The sequence below is a fragment of the Podarcis melisellensis genome (assembly GCF_964234715.1).
Source record: "Podarcis melisellensis genome assembly, chromosome: 5".
NCBI classification, from domain to species: domain Eukaryota; kingdom Metazoa; phylum Chordata; class Lepidosauria; order Squamata; family Lacertidae; genus Podarcis; species Podarcis melisellensis.
In genome coordinates, this window is record NC_138537.1 from 66,641,273 (window position 1) to 66,664,078 (window position 22,806).

General features: G+C 40.4%; 1 protein-coding gene across 18 annotated transcripts in view; it reads right to left on the reverse strand.

Moving 5' to 3' along the window:
* Positions 1-22,806, reverse strand: part of PCDH15 (protocadherin related 15) — a gene marked incomplete at its 3' end in the record, with an annotated part of 626,354 nt that overhangs the window by 342,574 nt on the left and 260,974 nt on the right. Inside the window, exon 1 of one of the 18 annotated variants that reach the window (XM_081912936.1) lies at positions 17,654-17,775. The exons of 15 other annotated variants lie outside the window; for them this stretch is intronic. Of the gene's footprint in view, positions 1-8,179; positions 8,199-8,256; positions 8,452-17,653; positions 17,776-22,806 lie in introns of those variants that run through there. 2 more of the 18 variants (XM_081912933.1, XM_081912934.1) reach the window with 2 other exon arrangements.

A 22,806-nucleotide genomic window follows, 5' to 3' on the forward strand; every position in this document is an offset into this window, starting at 1 on the left:
AGCCACTATGCTTCTTTTTCAGCCTTTAGAAGGTCTTGTCTCTTTGATTAGATGTTGTTCATCCAATTAGTAAATGAATAAAAGTGTTTAACTTAGAAGGCAACTAAGAAGAATCTTAGTAAGTGCAACAGCTAGCTGACTGTCTGAATATAAGCCCAAAAAGGGATTCTAATCTTCAGCACTTCTTCAACATCAAAATATACTAAAAAATAAATGTGTTATTAGCAAAGTGTACTAAAAGCTAAAACTATAGGTCACTAAGTAAATGTAAATATAAGAGAGCATTCAAATTCAATACAGGACTGATTTGTGTAAGGGCGATATTTCATCTGATAAACACCATGTGACTTATACTTTGTTCCCCTTTTTTACAATCTTCGTAAGAAAAAATATGTGGAGGTTTTTTAACATCACAAACTCCAGATCTAAGAATACTGTAAAACCCAGCACATCCCACCTTTTAAGTCTTTTAAAATCACATGCTTTCAGGGGAGGAACATGGTAGATTGAATGTCTTTTGTCGTCAGGCTGCTGATGGAGATAATGATGTGGAGACTGATGATACCCAGGCATAAATCTTGGCCAGGCATAGGCAAACTCGGCCCTCCAGATGTTTTGGGACTACAACTCCCACCATCCCTGACCACTGCTTCTGTTAGCTAGGGAGGATGGGAGTTGTAGTCCCAAAACATCTGGAGGGCCGAGTTTGCCTATGCCTGATCTTGGCTATCAAAATCACTCTGGAGAGAAGAGTGAAGAGAGAATTAACCTCTGATGCTCTGAAAAAGCCATTTTCTACCACTGAAGACTGAGAAGCTGATGTGGGTGAATGACGCATGAGCAGAAACATCAACATTTTGCCTAAAAGCCACATAAGAGCCCTGGTGAGAGTTCTGAGTGCTAAGAATTTTTATCTTTTTCATTTTTAATTCTCTGTTTTCTCAATAAAAGTATTGCTTGGAAATTGAAAGTAACTTTGCCACTTCATTTTTCCTCCATAGGAAAGGAATGTGATTTGAAAAGAGGATGATGTGAAGATCTTAAAGTGGAGATGGGTGATAAAGTGAGACGGAATTGTTAATAAGATCAAGAACATTCAGAAAGACAAGTAGATTGCTGGGCATTCCACTCGCTGTTGGCACCCTTCGACAAATGTTTGATGAGCAAATAAAACTGATTAGATCCAAGACTGATGAAATGGAGAATGAAAGCAGACCAGAGAAGAATGAAATGGAAAGTGGGATCAAAGAGGATGCAGAGACGTCGGAGAATAATATAGATAAATGATTGTGAGAACAGGAGGGTGAAATGGTTGAGCTAATAACAATAATTAGAGAACCCCGTTTGGACTGAAAAGAAAAATGAATTAATCTGAAACATTCAGGTTGCAAGATTGGGGAAATATTGCCTAACAGAAAGTAGATAATCTGGATGTCATTCTACAGTAAATGTTTGGAATTATTTCTCTATGTAACTAACAGACGGATATTCTGCATTTTTTCTGTATACTGTATATTTTTTGTCTTCCTTTGTGTTCTCTTCTTTGGTCCATTTTGGGGTCAAAGGATTACAAACACATGAAGGTGGTGGATGGATGGTGGAAGGACTTGGGTGAGAGACACAGGGAAGGAAAGACCTCTCAGGGTGAGAGAATGGGAGAAGAAAGGAAGGAAAGGAAGGAAAGGATGAGAGCTGGGAGGGTCCATCACCTTCTATATGAGCTTGAAATTTTTTTAAAGTCATAAAATAATATTGCAATTAATTTACCCATGTATTATTTACAAAACCTTTCCTAAGAGTGAATTTACCTTTTCTACTACCAGCCCCAAGATTTATTTTCCTGGCAATTTCAACCACTTCAGAGTACATCATGTGGACTATGTGAGTGCATATCATTTTGCACTTAATTTGAAACTCATTTGTTCATATTTCAAGGAGATATTATTCTGTAGCCATTAACATACTTACATCAGCTGTTATCATAAATGTTTTTTGTTAAAAAAAGTACACAGGAAATAAACACTGAAAAACAAATGTATCAAATCTTGATGCTTTTATCATTATTCCAGGCATCTTTAGTGAGGGTTATGTTTTTCTTCCATTGAGCTATTAGTTGATATGATCTCATCAAGTTTTGACTGTAATAGCAAATAATTATATGGCTAAAAATGTAACACCCTGCACTAGCACACCAAATGTGAAATGTAAAGTAAGTAATAAACTTGCATCCTGAATGTTAAAATAAAATTAAAGGAGACTCTTCTCAGACAAAGAAACTGTGCTTCCATACGGATTCAGTGATCCAGAATCAGAGAAGTGTCACTCTGGCTCCTTTCTAAAACAACAGGGAAAGCATTCATTAGGAGGACTTGCTATTAGAATGATGCACTTCATTAAGTACATGGCTGTCTTCCTTTACACAGGAAGCTGTTATTAATTCTACTGGCCATGCTCAAGCTTTCCTTTCACTGAATACAGAAATGAAAGAAACTTCTAAATAATAGAAATCACACATCTCTCGGCAATAGAACATTCATATCCAGTGGGAAGTCACTTCTAATTGACAATTCAATTCTGAGTGTGTTTCTTTCATCCTGAGCAAACACTATTCTGCCTAACCCTACTCACCACCTTAACTTAAGAGATTATCCTTTCAACAACTCAAAGGACTGCCAGAAGGATTCGTTCAGAAGACAAGAAGCAAATTTATTTTAGAATGTGCTAGAATGGCAACTTATAGGATGTATTTTTCATCCCAAGAAGGAAGAACATGGAAGCCATAACGTTCAAGTGAACTGCAGTCACAAGCAAAAGGCCACTGCAGTGGGTTTCCCATTGAATTTATCTCTAGATGGCTTTTCTTACTACATTTGCTGAATGATTATGTTTCCTACATGATACATTGGTGTTAGTGAAGAAAATGGAACTCGGGGAAATGCAGTTTCAATAACAAATGAAGTATACAACAAAGGAGTTATATACTACTGAGGCCAAGTCATACAACTTCTTTAAGTGTGGGTAGCCATATAAAAGGCCTTTGTATGCTGCCCTTTTCAACACTGAGGGAATAGCTACTGCAACATCCACACAGAATTTGGGTTTTGGGTTGTAACTACAAATGCTCAAAAAGCACCATTCAATGTGCCATGCAATAAGTAAATAAATAAATCCGAATCCTCCACTAACCAGCAAACACATACAAATATCTCACAATGAAGCTGCTTGAAGCCCTCCTAAGCATCACAGGCTAAAGCCCCTTATAGATGCAAGTTTGCCATTCATCATGGACTGCTTACGTTCACACTATCTTGTTTGTTTATGTATACTTTTCAATCCTGGCCTTCCACCAAGGAGCTGAGATTGCCACACATAGTTCTTCCCTGCTCTTAAAACAACTATGTGATGTAGGGCTAGGTTGACAGACAGTGGCCAGTGCAAGATCAGCTAGTGAGCTTCATGATGGAGTAGGGATTTGAAAGCAGCTCTCTAATACCAGTCCAATGCTCTATACACCACACTGGCTCTACTGCTAAATGCAACTTCAGCAGGATAAACCTCTTGAACCTCTGTACAAGCAAGGGGTGCTCCATTCCTTTCAAAGTCAGGGAATCCAGTGAGGAGGGCAGTCTGTGCTTGTGCTGAGCATTATGTGAGCACCGGAGCCCAAGAGGGCTCTGGATTGTGGCCAAGGGATCATTTGCCCACAGAAGGTTGAGATAATTAAAAACATCGTTATCTTGTGCAATCAGTAGCCAAGATTAACAATATACAAGTTATGAACTGGAGCAAACTTCAAATAGGGAACAATTTGTTTCCGAAGTTACTAAACACAACCACAATGCAAATGGATAATAAAATAATTAGATCAGCCAAGCTAGTAAAGTTGTTACAGCACTGGCTAAATGATTTATGTTAATTTAAAACCCGCTGGAACAATCATATACTTGAATAACTATGAACAGATGGAAATCGATAAATGATACTGCCTGTAGACACTAAGGCATTAGTTTTCTCTAGATAATATTATTAGATAATGAGGTCTTTTAAAAGCAAATGTTCATACATCAAGTTATTTTAAGATTAAAGTTTAGTTTTATAAAATTTTGACACATGAAGAATTTCTACAGCTTGCTAAACACAATAAACCAATTCACAGTGGAGTTTTTGTAACTTTTAAAGAGCCAGTTCATATATTAGCTTCACCACTCTGTTGCACATTAAGTTGTGCTACTTAGCTGAGCAATATAAGAATCCTACAATTCAACTTCCTCAAAAAAGATTTCTCAGTAAGGAGTACTCTGGGCACACAGAAGTAGATAGGTTCCTTTGTCTGATATTACACAACACTTGCAAGTAGATCCACTCATTGAGAAGATAAACGTATAAAAGGGTTAGCAACATTTAACACATGAATAGACTCCTCAGAGGGGAATTATTGCAAACTTTCTGAAATTTTCAGCTCAAAGGAAAATTGTGTAGCAGAATTCACATCATTGTGAGAATCTATCCTTAGGATTCTCAAAGTCTGGATTTTATTGTGGAACTAGCATTGCTCATGCATTGATGATTTTTTAAATATATATTGTGTCCACACAACTTCACCTTATCAAAATTTCAGCCTACACTTTAATAAAAAACATTTAATTACTCCAGAAAATTTCATAAGTAAAAAAACAAAAACCCATTATACATCTGCAGCCACTAGCAATATGGAAGCTTGCTAGGATGCTGCCATTTTTGTTGACAATTTGTAACATGTATGGTGAAATTTCAGTTGTGGCCTCTAATGTCACACCCTGAATTCCCCTTTTGCAGTACCTGAGTACAACATAGCCATTTTATTTCTGGCAGTCCAAATCAGATGAGCATCCTGATTTCCATCAATTACCACATGCTGAAGGCATGTTTAAATTTCAACAACCAAGTTAGGAGCAGCTGTTCTCTTCAGAGCTTCACACCATACATGTAGGGTTTGCTTGGAAAACTAATCACAGTATATACACTGGGCTAATAATTATTGAAAAGCATTTCCATTTTTTTAATGCCCCAAAGCATTTCCAATTTTTTATATTAACATTTTGTGGTTTCTAAATCCTGAACAAGGAAAGGAAGTATAGAAAGTCCCCTCCCCACACAGCCCTGGGGTGCATGCCCTGAACTAGTTCATAGCACATAGGTTTCTGGTCCTTGGGAGCAAGGGAACTGTAATCTCTGAACTTATATTTGCCTCTGGAGGAACAGAAGAGTCATGGAAGTTCCTGCCATTTGGACAGGATGATACAAGGGGATCACTTAAAAATGTAACTTTACTTCTGCATAGTGCACTTGATTTCCACAGGACGGCATAATGTATCGACTTTTGATCACAATTTGGATGGCAAGAAGAAACTGGCACAAAACGAACACAAGAATGCACCAAAGCAAATGCATTCTTCAACCACCCCCCCCCCTCATTGTTATGCATTGCAAGGAAATACAGCATTGGCAGAAATAATTCAGTGAAGTGTGAATATCTTATTTTAACAATGCAGGATGTGAGGTCTCATCTTGCATGGCGGAGACCTCAATTCCAGTTTTGCTCTCCTTTTTCTACTTGAATTCACAAGATCACTACACAAGGGTTAGAAAGCAAAGAGCATTCACGGAAAATAATTTTCTCACAGTATCTTGGTAGTGAAACTGGAGTATAGGACACATGTAAGACAGATTTGGGAAGCAGAAGTGATAACTTTTAGTTATTGGTTTTCAAATAATTATAATGAAGTTTTTTCCATTTTAGTTGTGAAAACTATTGGTTGAAAAGTGGAATATAAATGTAATAATGTATTAAAAACTTAAATTTAAACTGGAACAGAATTTAACGTAATGTTGAGGATATAAATGTGCAGTGAAATTATTAGAAAAATCATGTTTTACTGAGTTTGAATCTGTTTTGTTATAGAAGTGGGAGAAGTGAGAGCTAGGTTAAAGTGTATACACTAGCCTTTGTTATATGATCTTGAGAATGTGTCTTTAAGTATTGTAAGGGGATTCTAGTCCATTAGTGATTCAGGTTACAGAATCAAGAGGTAGCATTTATTCATGATTAGTTAATTGTGAATAAAAACTACTAGTTCTGCAACTGCAACTGCCTCTTTAGGCAGAGATGGGCAATTAGGTCTAGGATAGCTTGAATCTGTATTGTGATATTGCACAAAGTGTGAAATCATAAATGCATTGGACTACTGATAACATACTAAACTTTAAGTACTCACACATATTCCTTCCTCAACTATGGATACATTTGTTCCACAATAAAATTGTTTTTAAGCTGCCACAGGAATCTTTGTAACTTTTGCTGCAACAAACTAACATGGCTATCCATCTAGAGCAGGCATCCCCAAACTCGGCCCTCCAGCAGTTTTGGGACTACAATTCCCATCATCCCTGACCACTGGTCCTGTTAGCTAGGGATGATAGGAATTGTACTCCCAAAACATCTGGAGGGCTGAGTTTGGGGATGCCTGATCTAGAGTTTGCTCCTAAACTCTTCTCACATGGTCAGATCTGCTCACCTGTTGGCACTTGGCTCTAACACTTCTAACTGACGGATCAATGTATCCTTTATTGTATAGTTCACAAACTTATTGCTTAATCCTGACTACTAATTCAGCACTGAACACTACCTAATATTTTCAACAAACATACCAGAGACACACATGGGTAAATCAATAATCCAATATAAAAAAAAACACTTTTCAAATATTATTAAGAACTTCAATGCCACTATTTTTACAGGCGACTGCTCCCCAGGCAAAGCTCTTGCACCTGAGCTAAGATGACATGAGATGACAATGCAATTATTCCAACCAGTGATTTAAGACAAGTAGATAACTATAAAGCACAGAGGAAATTCCAGAGTTTGCTACAGCCTGCACGCTTACCATTCAAGGATAACTGGTGAGGCAAAGTGATTGAAGCTAACATTCCAGCCCTAAGCACATCACTGCATCAGCAAAGAGAGAGGTGCTTTGTCTTTAAGCCGAACAGTACGCTGTCTAAACTGCACTCTTATTTCATAGGGCTCTGACTCCAACCTAGGTAGATTATATTGCTGAAACAAGAGTAACACCACAACCGGATAGAAGCATCAAATAACACTTTATCAGCTATAAGACAACCCTTTCAAACATGAGAGAGAGAGAGAGAGAGAGAGAGAGAGAGAGAGAGAGAGAGAGAGAGAGAGAACCCATAACTAGACCTGAGTAACTGGAAGTAACATAGAAAGTTGGGGTTTTCCCCTATACCGTTAGGCTAGCCACAGTTAATGCTGAAAAAGCTCCCTAGTGTGTAAATTAATTGTTATTTTGTTATCAGAAGAAGCATCAACTTCACCTCCTGCCAAATTCGTTTACCAGCTCTAACAATTAGCTGTCTGTGAGAATCAGAAAAGTATGGGTGCAGACTTAAACTTGCAAGATCTACAGTATTTTCTAAGAATGACCCAATTAGCCGAGTGTTATATCTCTTAATAATAATAAACAAAAATAACAACAGTGATTGTCAGAATAATGTGGATATCTGTTAAGCACACTGAATTTCACACCATAGCTGGACACATTTTGGGGTGTATATAAAGTAAAACTGTGCACATGTTTAGGAAATTGTATGCTGACGTTCCACAAGTAAAACACACGAACTCTGCAAAGAAGTTATTACTTCAGCTATTTTATATTCATGCAAAGGGCTTATTGCTGCAATGAATAAACCAACCTCATATATTTTCTCTGAACAGCTTTCCAATTAACTTAATATATGGATCAAATGGTGCCTCATTAGACAACAAGTAAAATGCAGCCCCTTCTTTCTGGATAACAGCCCTCTCAACTATTTCCATCAGACAAAAAACAAAACACAGAACAGTCAAATCCATAATTAAGGTAACTTGCTTTCAACACCACACTAGAAAATTGCAAGCATATACTGCCTTACACTGCAATTGTCAACAGACAGGAATTTTAAGAAGCAAAACACAACAAGTAAAAGCAGGCATGCTACAGAAGTTAATATGCAGAAGACAGTTTCTCGGGTGAGAGAAGCTACTGAACATCTAAAATAAATGGTTAGTAGTACCACTTCATTACTGCCGGCTTCCAGCTATAAACCTCAAAGCAGATGATTCATAAGCTAGATACATTACTTCGCTCTTTGAGAGAATCTCCACTCTTCAGGTAGTTTACCATCAATGCCAGTTTAAAGTGGGGAAAAGCAACTTACTGAATAGCTGAAAGTTTCATGCTTAGCCAACGCTGGGTTGTGCATTAAGTTTCTGTTCCTGCTAAGCCTGTTTACAGTGAGTGTCTCGCACATAAGAACGAGGTTTCCTTTTTCTCTTTTCAAGGTAAACAAGGTGAAGTGCAGAACCGCAGCAATCTCTTTGCATGAGAAATATTCATCACAATCATAGCCTGAACAACATCAAAAAAAATTTTGGTAAAAAAAAATACCTTCTCATATCAGAAAGCCACAAAAAACATTTTCCACGTTCTGCTATGCACTCCAGCCGCTTTAGTCATCACAAGTAACTAGCCATACACTCCAAGCAGGAATTAGTGTGCCCTCTATCTGCAGCTATTAGCTCAGCACACTGATTCACTGGCATTAAAGCAATAGCAATTAGCTGTCCTGCTCTCAGCAGCTACTGGACACACACACACACACACACACACACACACACACACACACCACATGAGCTGAGTGGGGTAAACTATACAGTGACCACTGAGCTCTCACCAGCAATTAGTAGCAGGTGCTGCAGCCCTAAGACAAATTGATATTCCACTGATAATCAGGGCTAGCTCCTTGAATATACTGTGTGTCCAATCAACCTTTGCCAGGGGCTCTTTGTTTGCTTTTCCCACTTCATTAGCAACAAAGGAGTACAGCAGCTTACCATCATTTACAATGTATCATTTGACCAGAAAGGAATAATCTGTTTAAAGCCTCTCAGCACTAGAGGAGTGGATACTTAAGTCCACCTTATGTTTAATCTATTAGGTAAACAAATAAAGAGGAGTAAAAGATATTGCTCTTTTTGCTTTTTTCTAAACTAGCAGTGAAAATATTTTTGCCTAAAATCTTAATTAGTAATTTTCATCAATGCATTTTATATACAGTGGTACTTCAGGTTAGAGACACTTCAGGTTACAGACTCCGCTAACCCATAAATAGTACCTCAGGTTAAGAACTTTGCTTCAGGATGAGAACAGAAATTGCGCCGCGGCGGTGCAGCGGCACCAGTAGGAAGCCCCATTAGCTAAAGTGGTACCTCAGGTTAAGAACAGTTTCAGGTTAAGAACGAACCTCCAGAATGAATTAAGTTCTTAACCTGAGGTACCACTGTATATGCATCCAGAATGCACATCCATTTTCGATTTAAGGAACCTTCCTGTAACACTCTTCAGCATTGTGTGGTTATAAGATCATACAATGGCCAGACTAGATTACACATTCCCTAATCCTTCCCTATGCCTATTTGAGAGAGAAATTGAGTTGCCTTCACTTTCTGCTGCCTCCCAAAGTCACCAGGAATCCTTGATCCTTGGGAAGGGAGTATGAAATTTTAACTGGGGAGAGAGACAGAGACAGAGACACAGAGAGAATCTAGTGAACATACTAGGGCCTGCATCCCTGATTACTCTACTCACCAACCCCTCCTAGCCCACACAAATGAACTACCATGAGCTTCCCTTCACACCCCACCCTGTGCAACTACTAAGCTCACTGTTCATCTCCCCAACCAGACTTCTTTCTTCTATCCTGCCTCCCCATTTTCACCTTCTCCCCATGCCTTCTGTCACTCCCTTGGGCACAAACAATGAACTTGCATCTTTACAGACCCACACAATGCAACCAAGCAGCACCCCTTTCACCTTCTGCCCAGTTATGGAGCCACTGTCCTCTCCTATTATTTAGACCTTTTCATGTCTCTGCTTTCATCTTCAACCCCATTCCCTATGTCCCCTTGGCCACGTCCATTTTCACCTCCACTCCCTTTCCCCCTCCACCTTCCTCTTTACTTTTCTCAACTCTACCTTGCGCACAGATCACCCCCATTTCCATGCCTTCTTCTCTCTCCTATTATGCAGTCACCTCATGCTGATGTATGTTGCTGTACCTTTGAAATTAATGGAATCTGAGGAGCATCTTGGTTTCAAACAGCAGTTTGCATAATGCCACTTTGTCATATTATTATTGAAGCTAAGTTTGGACAACTGACTTAAAACACACAGATACAATACTAACACCACATTACAGTGATCCTACGTTTCTGTCATGCCCTCACATTCATTTTCAGCACAATACAGCTAAAATAAAGCTGTATACAGTGCATACATAGTCTATTATATATATAGTCTAGTCTATTATATATATAGCCTACTCAGAAATAAGTCCAAGTTCAGTGAGGCTTGTACTTGGGTAAGTGGCTAAAGGATTGCAGTGTTCTGCAAATTTAATTGTACTATCTGTGATTAGACCGTTTTCCAATATATATTTAAGACTAATAACATCACATCCCCTTGCCTTTCCCGTGAACAAGACTGAAGTCAGTCTTCAGAGCAGAAATTGGAACAACAGATGCAACATCACCAATGGTACACATACTCATTTCTTTTGTCCCATTGCTGTGTGTGGAGAAACAGGTTTCCAGGGTTTTGAAGTCTACATGCCACAGTCAATAAATGCCCATTCTCTAACACCCTTCTTCAAATCTCTGAAATAACTAATCTGCCTCTAGTCCTTGGAGCATATAGCAGTGTCTTATTTTGTTGGGAAAGTAGATAGGAATGATACACTCTATAATTTGGAACCCCACAAGTCTTAGTGCACATCTTAACATACTTGTGTAGAACCAAATGCTGAAAATGTTCCAGAAAGCCTGTATCTTGACAGTCAATATAACCCCGGGACTAATGGTTAGCTACTGCAAGAATGAACTCACATAAGTTTATTCATCTGCTTTGATATATGTTGATTGGCTTCCTTTGATGCTGTTTATCTGTGGGCTTGGGAGGCTCAGCTAGTCAGGAGGGAGAAGGTGTCTCACACTGGTTGGGTGCCAGCTACTTCCTTATTGGGGTGATGGATGAGAGTTGGAAAGTGGCCTCTAAGCCAGGGGTGAATGAAATGGACTACTGATGCCAGCTTACACAGTTTGCTTCCATATAAGTAATTGCTATTTGTTTCCTGGGTTCGGACAAGTCATGATGACTGCTTGCTGCTTCAGTATCTGTCCCAAGTCTATAAAGGCAGCAGGGCTCTGAAGGCTGTGTTGTAAGTTTACACCTTTCTTTAATAACGCACTAAAATTGGCCATTCTGTCATTTTCGACTTCTTCCTTCGGTACCCCTGCACCATACCACATGGGCCTACAGATCAGGACAAAACTCCAGGCTGTGTCCCCCATTCAGTGTGATTTCATGCAACTTCATAAAAGCCAAGTAAGTTTATTAAGATTAGGCTGAGTAGAATAGAAGAGGGAATAGCCACTCACTCTCTCACACACATTTTGGGTAGATATACAGTTTTAATGATGCTATTGAATACAAACTACAAATCATACTTTCACCAGCTCTTAAATGTAACTTGGGAAATGATGTCAAAATAATGAGGAAGGCTGTATGTTTTCAGGTACTTTCAAAATAAAATTGATCCTTTAACTATAGCCTGCTGATTTGACTCTTGTTAAGTAAGCAGTAACCAAATAACTCCAATTTTGAATATGCAATTCTATTTTAATGGAATTGACCTTTCCCCTAATATGGTGTCCAGTTTGTGTTGAATTTATTCCATGCTGCTAGCAAGTATTGCAGAGCTCCCTAAGTAATTGCCTGGTGCCTCTCCCAGGCTTTATGGTGGATGAGAAAGACAGATGCTCTCTCTATAGCATATGTATTGGACTTTTGATATTTAAAACTTCTCCATTTTACCTGGCCTTCTAAATTTCAAGTCAGTGGAACAGTTTACACACTCACTAAAATGGTAATTCTCAATGCATGGTGGGACATGATGGCTATGTGCACTATTACTATTTACAACATTACATGTACCCCATGGTATATGCACCTGAAAAAGTTCATTAATAGTTAATTAATAGTTCATTCTGACTTGCTTATACAAAAGATAGACTATGCTCAGTCTTTATTGAACACTCATTTGATTCATTTTCAGGGTAGTTGTGTGACAAGAAACATTCATCCTGATTTGCTTGTGGGGCATTTATATATCTTCTCCCCAATCATTCCTTCATCCCACACTTTTCAGTGCATTTGCCCATCACTTTCCTAACTGCTAAAGGTATGTTATTGTTTTAAGTGGATTTGTTATAATAAGTATTTGTATTCTGTATTTATTGAACTAAGGTAGCTTCTTCTGGCTAGCAGGCAAGAAAAATCACCTGATGTCAGGACTTCAAAGTGCACCACTGGACCGCTTTCAGAGGCTGTTTTAAAACGCATTTGCAAGCAACACCAAGCTGCTTTTGTAACATCCAAAACTGCAGGTTTAAAGAGCAGCATGGGGCTGTTTGCAGCAGGATATTAAGACAAAGCACTGAGCTTTGGCTACATGTCCCTGTTCTCAGCAGGGACAACCAACTGAGCAGGATTTAACCCCTGCTCATCAGCTGATGAGATAATGCAGCTAAAGCAGAACCAAACTCTGGCACTGTGCCTATCAGCTGATGTCACCTCCTTCCATTTGGCAAGTTTAATTTTTCTTAATGGTATTTTGGCCCGAGATTGGCCTATGAGTTCCCCACCCCACCACTTGGGTTACCTAAATTTCTGGTATGCTCTTGAATTCCTCCCACAAAATATTGAGTGTCTGGAAGCACCCTGGCTCCAACAACAATCTGTTCATAGTGGAGAGAATACAAACTGGGTTGGCCTGTTATTTGTTTTAGTCTCCCACAAATAACGCAATGAAACAAACCCGTGACAGAATCCTACTGGAGAACATCACAGATGATGAAGGGCATTAGAGTAGATAACAAAAAGTGGTTGCACTGTAGAGCAAAATTGGTGGCAGAACAGAAGCATTCACCCCTGCCATCTTAAGTCAATTTGCATGTTACAAGAGACCAGGCTTGCAAAATCACGGTTGACTTACTCTTCTGCTAGACCTACCTCTGATGAATATCTATATAAGCCCCGTATTTATAGCCACAGTTCTAAATAAATTTGCGAATTCAAGTGAATTTACTTTTGTGAACTTCGTAGCTATTCTGTTTAGTTGTTTGATGTTTACTCCTCAAACATGTATCAAATCATATCATTATTATTTTTTTTCAAATTTAAGGCCACTTTGTATATTAGTTTTAAATCATTTTTTTTTCTGGACAGGCTCTCAGAATCATAGAATTGTATATGTCAGTCCTAAATCTAAAACCGGTATCTGCAAAGCGTTTATAAAATGCTACAATAAAGATGCCAGATATGGCAATATTAAAGGGTCTCTAATTCTCCCTTATTGTTTTAAAAACACTGTCTGGGGTTAAAAGCACAAAGGAAGGTTGGAGAAATATTAGAGGAAAAAGCAAGGTTACCAAAAATACCATTCTCATGGCGAGCTATTTTTCCCTGTAAAGTTGTGACTGAAAGTTCTAACAACCCCTTTACCAAAGGTTGATGTAGGGAGTTGGAAACTTTCAAAATATATTTAGTGCAACTATAGAGTCTGTGTTCCTCAATATACTAACAGCAATCATCATCATCATCATCATCACCATCATCATGGGCAGGATTCAATTATTAAGCCGTGCCAGCAAGTCTTCCACTTGCACAATGGGACTCCCCCCCCCCTCCACTGTGCATTCCCCACAATTGGCTCTGGGGAAGTTGGGAGAACCTACAGGAGAGAAGGAGGGGGGTCATTATACCTGGGAAGTTGGAATAATTTACTCCCTTATTGGGGAGATGGATGAGAGTTGGAAAGTGGCCTCCAAGCCAGGGGTGAGTTAAATGGGCTACTGATGCCTTCAAGCAGTGCTGAATTCCTCCTAACACCAACAGCCTCCTTCTTCTATATATAGCACAATTCACCTGTTAACTGAAATCCCATTTCTTCTTGCTTTAAAAACTGACAACCACCAGATCTGTATAATTACACACTAGTTGCTCCCCACCCCCAATGTTGATATAAGCACTGCTGGGGATAGAAATATATTGGGGGGGGGGGTACCTTTCCATGGAGTATTGTTAAATACTTCCTGACTTTTCCTGCAGTACTGTGAACATTTAATTGCTGTTGCTAGACTTATTTAGGGTTTAGTTTGTGCTGAGTTTTATTCTAGGTTGGTTTAAATTGGTTAGAAGTTCATATTATGTTCATGGAGTTAAGGTGCTGTGAGGCTGAGATGCAGTTATAAATCTCTGAAAGTGGGATGTGTTAGAAAATGCTGACAGACTTATTACGGTAATCCCTGGGGATTCGTAAAAAGGCTACAACATTCCAGTGGGTATACAGATACCAGGAACCGCAAATGCCCTGTTACAATCAGCTCCATGTGGTATGATTCTAAGAACAGCATGGGGTGGGGGATTGGAAAAATAAGCTCTATCTACATAAGGGCATTGCGGAAAAGATGCATATCTGAAGGGACTCTGCTAGCATTACTTCCACTGTTATTGTTGCTGAGTGGCAGGGTGTAAGGAAACTTGATTATAACTCAGAAAACAAGGAGCGGGGAAGCAGTAGGACATATTGTTCAGAGCCCTGCAATCAGTCCATCTGTTCACCATGAGGTCTTAATCTAAATCCCATATTCACAAATCCAGGGACAGTAGTAATTGACTATTAAACAAATGGAAGTTTCTGTTGCATTTGCAATTTCATGTTAGCATTTTGCCAGCACAGGTTGGTTTCCCCAACATAAATAGCTGTTTTTTTCCTCTCCCTTTCAGTGCTTTTAAGAGTTTCAGTATACCTACAGGGGGAAAAAACTGCTTTGTTAAACTGGTGCTTTGAACACCAGCATTTTATTAGAATACATCTTTGTTGCTGGAACACAATGACAACTAATTGCATTGGTATGGACAAATTGCTTTTTATAGACCACATCGCTCCCATGCCTTATAAAGTTATAGTGCTCTAAATTGATATGAACAATCATCTACATTTTACATACAGCTGTGAAGAAGATTATAAAAGCTGTTTACGTTCAACCCAATTCATCTGAGCTGGGACCATATGAGTGAGAAACTCTGGCCAGAGACTCTAAAGTTATTTTTGCTGGTCTGCTTTTGGAACCAGCTACTGCCTGTGGAAACATGCATGGAGGCATTCCATATAATCTAAACCTTATGTCTTATACTAACAGTAAACAGCAGTTTGGTCAAGTGCCAAATCATTAGTTTTCTGTAATTGATGCTGCTGTTGGTGGGCTGTTTCTGTTCCAGCTCATCTGGCCCTGGCTCTAGTTTGGGCTACTAAAGTGTCAGCAACCTTTTTTGGTGTTCCTAAGCTGACAGGTTCATTTCTACATATATAAAAAAAGTATCATTCCCATTACAATGCTTATTTCAGTATGTGATAAAGACACCACTGATCATGATCACTATGATATTGTACCCTATCCCTACTACAAGACATTTAATTATGCTAGGCAGAAAAACCTACGAGTGGTATAGGAAAATGATCTATAGCAGGAATGGAAATATGGAAGAAATATGGGGGAATAATGGACTGATCTCAGATCACCACTCAATATTTACGGAGATGCAATATTAAGGGACATACGTTTACAAAGACATACAATATGTTTGCTATCTTTACTCCAACAATATCATATAATGTTGCCAGAGTCTGTGAGTCTCTTGGAGCTGCTTTAGATATGGAAAATATAAAAGCTGCTGCACCCTGCGCTATCTGATTATAGTGCACTTCGGGAATATGGCTCAGAGCCTTTTCAGGATCTGTTCTGGGTAGAAGGCGTTGCAATAGCAGGACAAGAGACAAAGCTGAATCAGCTCAGATCTGGCAAGTTTGGAAACAGAAAGGCAACAATGTACTTCAAGTACATTGTAAGATTCAAAGGCCAGTGAATCACACAATCTCAAGCAAGATGCTGACAAGTCTCCTCCTTTACCGGAAACTATCACCTAGGCTATTGGTATTGCCTCTTCTCTTTCCTCCCATTGTCTCAGATTGGACCCTTTATGGGCTCATCCAGACTTCCTTTTGCACCACGCTTCCCATGTTTTAAAGCCCATGTCTGAGCAGGGCTATTTTTCTTTTTCGTCCCACCACTTTCCCCAGAGAAACCCAATGTTTACTGCTGAATGGGAACAAACAGCAGTTTGCAGAAAACCCAAGAACCAAGTTCCAATTCTGCAGTTAACAGCAGGTTTTCCCAGGGAAAGCAGAGGGACAAAACAGAAACAAAAATGCTTGTATACAGACCTGTGCCTGTAAAGTGTGAAACAAGGGGAAATCTGGATGAACCGTCGGATACCAACATCATTCACTGCTGTTGTCAATCTGCTCTGGATTCTGGATCCAGGAGCTTCCCTGCCCAGCTTATCTCCTGACACATCCCCTTCTATGACCTTTACTCCTCCAGTTCCACCTTCTTCCAAAGATCTGCTGCTTCCTTAAAAGACCCTTCATTTTCAAGCTTGCTGCCATGTATGTTTGGAACTACCTTCCAGAATGTGTGTTGAGATTCTGTCCATTTTTACTTCTTTTGGATCCCTCCTCAAAACTCACCTGCTTTTATTAGGTTTTTGGCACAACCCCCTGAAACAATCACAGATTCCTGTCTCCACTTTTTCTCTTCCTTTGTTGCTTCTTCTGTGTTGAATTTTAGATTGTAAGCTTCTTGGGGCAGGGACCTGCCCTCTTGTATTCTGTAAAATGTCACACACACTGCTGTTGCTATGCTAATATTGTTATTATGAATACCAACAGCAACTGAGTTTATGAATAATTATACCATAGTAAACATCCACCTGGAATGAAAGCACATTTATGAAAGTAAGCTTTTATTCCTCTCATCCTTAATCTGAATTTGAACTTGAGGTCAAATTGCAAAAGCCTACATGCATATGCTGTTTCAAGACCTTTGAATCCCAAGACTCTTTTAATAAAACTCTTATGAAGAAAGACCCTATTGAGTATTTATTGGTAAAAGGAAGCAATGGGAGGAAAGGGGAGAAATGGATAATATGTTCAAACTGTTTTTAAAATAATCCTTATGTTTACCCACTATTTTAAACCATTCAGATACCTGATTATTATTCATAAATTAACTGTTGGACTTTCAAATATATTCCAGAGGTTTGCATAATACACTACTGTACTATAATGAATTTTATTTTCTCGGAAGGTTTTGAACCATTTGAAATGAACTTCTGAGAAGCCAACGTCAATACTATCCTCAAGTTTAATAGGTCAGAGCAGCAAAAGTACTTAGGAAATTATTACAGCTAGGAGTAAAATTAATCCAGAAGTCAAATAAAGTTTTAATTCATTCTATTTTTGCTGGACTAACGAAGAAGAAGAAGAAGAAGAAGAAGAAGAAGAAGAAGAAGAAGAAGAAGAAGAAGAAGAAGAAAACCCAATAAGCTGAGATCTCAAACATATAAAAGAAAACTCAACTGAAGTTATTTCTAACCTGGATTAATTTCCACACGTGAAACAATGGCAGTCTTGGCTGAAGCATTGGCACTGAGTGGATCCTCACATGAACTCCACTCTGGATAAAGAAGGCATGAATTTGATAGTCCTGTTGTTGACACATAGGTATGGTAAGAAGAACTTAAAGCCCACTGTCTCTTAGCCACTTCCCTCTTCAAAGGCAAATCACACAAGATTAAAAGAGGAACTCTCTAAGCAGTGCTGGGTCCTAAAGCCCAACTGCTTAAAGAAGCACTCACTGTGTTATTTAATACAATTAGAAAACAAAGCAAAATCAGATGATGTTGGAGTAACTGCATATCTCACTGGGCTGAGAAATTACATTTCATTCTATCATTGCCTAGGCAAAGCATTTCTATTATTATTATTATTAGATAAAGTGAACACTCCTCAAAGTTTTTAGCCTTTAGGATTCTGTATTACATAAAAGACAGAATCTGGGTGTTGAAACAATTTGAGTTACCCAGTATGAATCTCATGCAGCAACAAGCTTCCACATTACTTAATTAATAAGCATATTTTGACCCACTGCTTATCATATTATTTTAGAGCTGGGCACAATGCAATTAAAACGCAATCAATTCCAAGACAATTAAAAGAGCAGTTAAGAATCACAGCACATCTTTAAAAATTACAGAAGCGAAAACTATGGAGTCATGCCCACCTCTTTAAATGCACGTAGTGGGACGCTATTGCTAACATCCTACAAAAGCCTAAGCATGTAGTCTTAGACACTACATGAATAGAACACATCATCTCCACTATATATTGATGATACAACTGCTATAGATTTTAATAGTGGTGGATTGCACCTTTGTGGGTGGCCAAGTGGCTCCCATTCTTGAGCATACTTCCAGATTAACGATCATTAGGGAGGCCTAAAATGACTGAACAGTCTCTGGGGAAACTTTCCAGACTTTTTGATCTGGGTGTTTGGCATAAATTTATGGTGGGCATAAGTCCTAATTTACAGAAGACAGGACAGATAAACGGCCATAAGAAGGAAGATCAGGGCCTTGAAGCTGTCCATCAGCAGTTAGCACCTGACAGAAGGCACAACTTCCATCCATGGTGAGATGTATTAAATTGCTATTTACATTACTGTGAAAATTTCTAACTTTGCATCTATGCATATAAATCAGCATGGGCACGTTTTATGCAAATCTGGTGTCCCCTTATTTGATGTGTTTCCTCTTTTTTGGATGGAGGATATATTTATAAAATTGCGCCCATGCTCTGTTTGTTCTTTGGTTTTGTTTGTTTGTGGGGGAGCAGTCTTCCAGGCCTAAGCATTTGTACCTTTGAAAATACTGTAATTACAGTTTTATCATATGGGGCAGCTAAAAAAAACAAAAAACAAAAAGACCTCACTTCACAACTGCAAATGACTTTTAGCATTTTTCCCCCACCAGGAAAAGATCTATACTTGAAGCAGTACAAATCTTCCTATCCCTGAAGGGTTTAAATCTGCATGTGACTGAAGAAGATTACCATGAGGTTAAAAAAGGCACACTGCATTATTCTGCTCACTCACACCTTAGCTTGCAAGTCAGCAAAGAAGCTTGAATTCCCACTCCAAGCGCCTTAAGCAACGCTCTTATTTTAAAAAATAAACTTTTTATTCCCTTTACCATGTTCACTGACAAGACAAACAAATATGACAATGCAAACAATGATAAAAATATTTTGTTGGGGTGAGGGGTTGTGGTTACACAGCTTGTAAATGTGACGCCTTGTGCATTGGGTGATAGATATATCCCTTAACGTTTAATGTGAAAGTGAGGTTAAAATAAATAAAGCTTGAGTGTGTGCATGCAGCTCACTTACACAGGGGTTATGGTCCTGGTCATCACACATACGAGCAAAATAATGTAACACCAGAGCACCCCCTAGAAAACTGGGCGGGGGGCTAGAAAAGTTTAAAACACAGTGAGGGACAACAGCAGCTCTCAGTCTTCCTAGCTCAGTTGGTAGAGTGTGAGACTCTTAATCTCAGGGTTGTGGGTTCGGGCCCCATGTTGGGCAAAGGATTCCAGCATTGCAGGGGTTGGACTAGATGACCCTTGTGGTCCCTTCCAACTCTACAGTTCTATGATTCCACACACTATGTCTCCCTCACTGGATGATGCTTCAGTGCATCTGGCTGTTAAACAGAAGGTTGGTGGTTTCAGCCCACCCTGGAATGGCTGTGGGCAGGATTCCTGCATTATAGGATGACCATTGGGATCCATTCTAACTCTACAGCTCCATGATTCTATGATATGAGGACCAGGGGAATTGACCAGTAGCCAGAAGAAGTGCTTGGCTGTGGTTCAGATCCAGAGGTGGACTGCATGGGCACATCATCTGCTGGTACCTACAGGACCGCCTCTCCCGGTATGCCCCACGGAGAGCCTCAAGGTCCATAAATAGCAACACCCTAGTGGTCCCGGGCCCTAAGGAAGTTAGATTGGCTTCAACCAGAGCCAGGGCCTTTTCAACTCTGGCTCCGGCCTGGTGGAACTCTCTGCCTCATGAGACCAGGGCCCTGCAGGATCTGATTTCTTTCCGCAGGGCCTGTAAGACAGAGTTGTTCCACCTGGCCTTTGGCTTGGAGCCAATTTGATTCCCTCCCTCCCTCCCTTTCTTTTTTCTTTTCCTTCTCCTCCTACGATGAGGCTACATTTTAATATTTTAATGTTTCAATATTTTAATGTTGTATTTTAATTTTGTTTCTAAGTTGTAATCATTCGACTTGTTTCTTTATTGCTTGTAAGCCGCTCTGAGCCCGGCCTTAGCTGGGGAGGGCGGGGTATAAATAAAAATTATTATTATTATTATTATTATTATTATTATTATTATTATTATTATTTATTTCTGATGAACATGGTGATTCACAACTGCTACTGTTGCCTTTTGATCTCGTCAAACATTTAAGAGTTTCAGTGTGTCTGTAATCCCACGGATAATCTTGAGGCGGCGGTCCATGGAGCAATCAAGCTCTGCAATCAGATCATTTGCATATTTTATGGCTTGCTGGCTCATGCTCACCATCCTCATCTTCTCATTCTCAACTTGATCTGACCACTTCCTCCAGCTCTTCAACAGTCAATACCTGCTGGCCCTCAATTAGCTCTTCCACTTCTTTCTGGATGAGGTCAACAAAGCCATCACTACCCACTTGCCTAGTCATCTGCACAATGTCCTTCATCTCAATGGCAATGCTTGGGAATCCCTTGAAATTGTGCACACATTCCTTCCACAAGTTCCAACAGTGTTCATTCACTGCTCCACGCTTGATTGCATCCACTGGAAGTGACGCACTGGGCAATGTTGAAAGATTTCCAGCATGCTGTGAGGTCAAGACCTGTATCAGCATCCATTGCGTTGATCATCCAGGATAAAGTGAGTGTGATGGCCTGGGAATCGGATTCAGAGGTTTAACCTGAGGAATCCCAGCCTGCACAGGAGTCCCTGCCTCCAGAACCAGCTGAGCCGGGGCTGGGGCTTGAACCTGAAGGGCCCTAATCTGTGCCGGATCCTCAGGAGCAGACACCAGCCTGAATCTGCTCTGGCTCCAGAGGTGACCAAGGACCCATTGCCTGCAGGTGCTCCACTCCCATCAGGGGAAGGTGAGGTTGCCTCTGGGTCCAGTAACCCTCCAGCCTCTCCTGAGCTGCAGAGGCTCAGGGCAGAGAGGCGGAGGGAACTAAGTTCTCGCAGGAGGAGTGCTCGCCTCCAGGCCAGGAGAGGCGAGTCACCTGTGGACCAGGACTGCCCTATGCCTCAGGGCAGATAAAAGCCAGCCAGCCCAGTCGCAGGTTGCGAGAGCAACATTGTTGGTAACCTGTTCCTGCTGGCACCCTGTCCTGCTCTTCTGCCAGAGTTCCTGAACACACCCGACTCCTTGCCTTGGACCCCGCTTCAGCCTTGACAGACAGCCTCCATACCACACCCTCGACCTTGGACTGGACTCAGCCCATGCCGCACGGTAGCCCCCCGGGACCCCCCGGGATGAAGCACAGTGAGCTTCGTTTAAACAGACTTAAAGTAGCAAACCACACCTTGATCCAAAGGCTGGATGAGGAAGGTCATATTGTGGGGGCAGAGGGAGGAAGATAGCCTCTACCTCGCTGCATGCAAAGTGGAGTTCCTCAGAATGCTCGTGAGCATTGTCCACAAGCAGCATCACTTTAAACTTCAGTTGTTTCTCCTTGAGGTAATGCCTCACCTTTGGAAATAAGCAGTTGTGGAACCAGACCAGAAATGATAAAGAAGTCACCCAGGCCTTTGTGCAAAAACACATGATGCAGATTCTTGTCATTGCCTTTTGGGCCACAGGGATTTTGAGACCCGGACAGCAAGTCTGGCTTGCTACTCTCTAACCGCATTGCTGCAGAGCAGCACAGTCACTCAGTCCTTTGCAGCTTTGAAGCCAGGGGCTTGCTTTTCATCTGTGTCAATTTATGTCCGCTTAGGCATTTTCTTCCAGAAAAACCATGTCTCGTCTGCACTGGAGATTTGTTCATGAAGATACGCCTTGTCATCCAGCAGCCACTTTAATTGCACAGGATACATTTTTGCAGACTCTTTGTCGGCAGATACAGCCTCCCCTGCTGTCCAGACGTTCTTCAGGTTGAAGCAGGTCTTAAAGCTGTTAAGCCAAGCTGGGCTGGTTTTAAATTCCTTGGCAGGCTGGTCCTCATCTGTGTTGGAAGGTCTGAAGTGGTCATGGAGGCTCAGAGCCTTTTGGTGCAAGATGCTGCCATCCACAGGAACACACTTCCAGTTCATGTCTCCCTGCCACAAGTTCAGTGCCTTTTCTGTCTCCACCTAAGCCTTATCCCACTCCCAGCTGGTCACATGCTGTTAGTGGGGCACTTGCTACTACAGCCCCACAGTTCTCCTTCTCAAAAACCTTGATGACACAGATGTTGCGCTTGTTCCAGCCAAATCTGTATGCCACAGCACACAGACATACCACATCTCAAGCAGTCCAGGACAGTCAACTTCCAGCGTGGTAATCACCCTCCACTTTTTTGGTTTCTCAGCAGCTGATCATCATCATCATCATGCCCTGCATTTTAGGGTCATTCTTCCGTCTGAATCTCTGTCAACCACCTCCTCTGCATTCCAACCCCATCTGTTGGC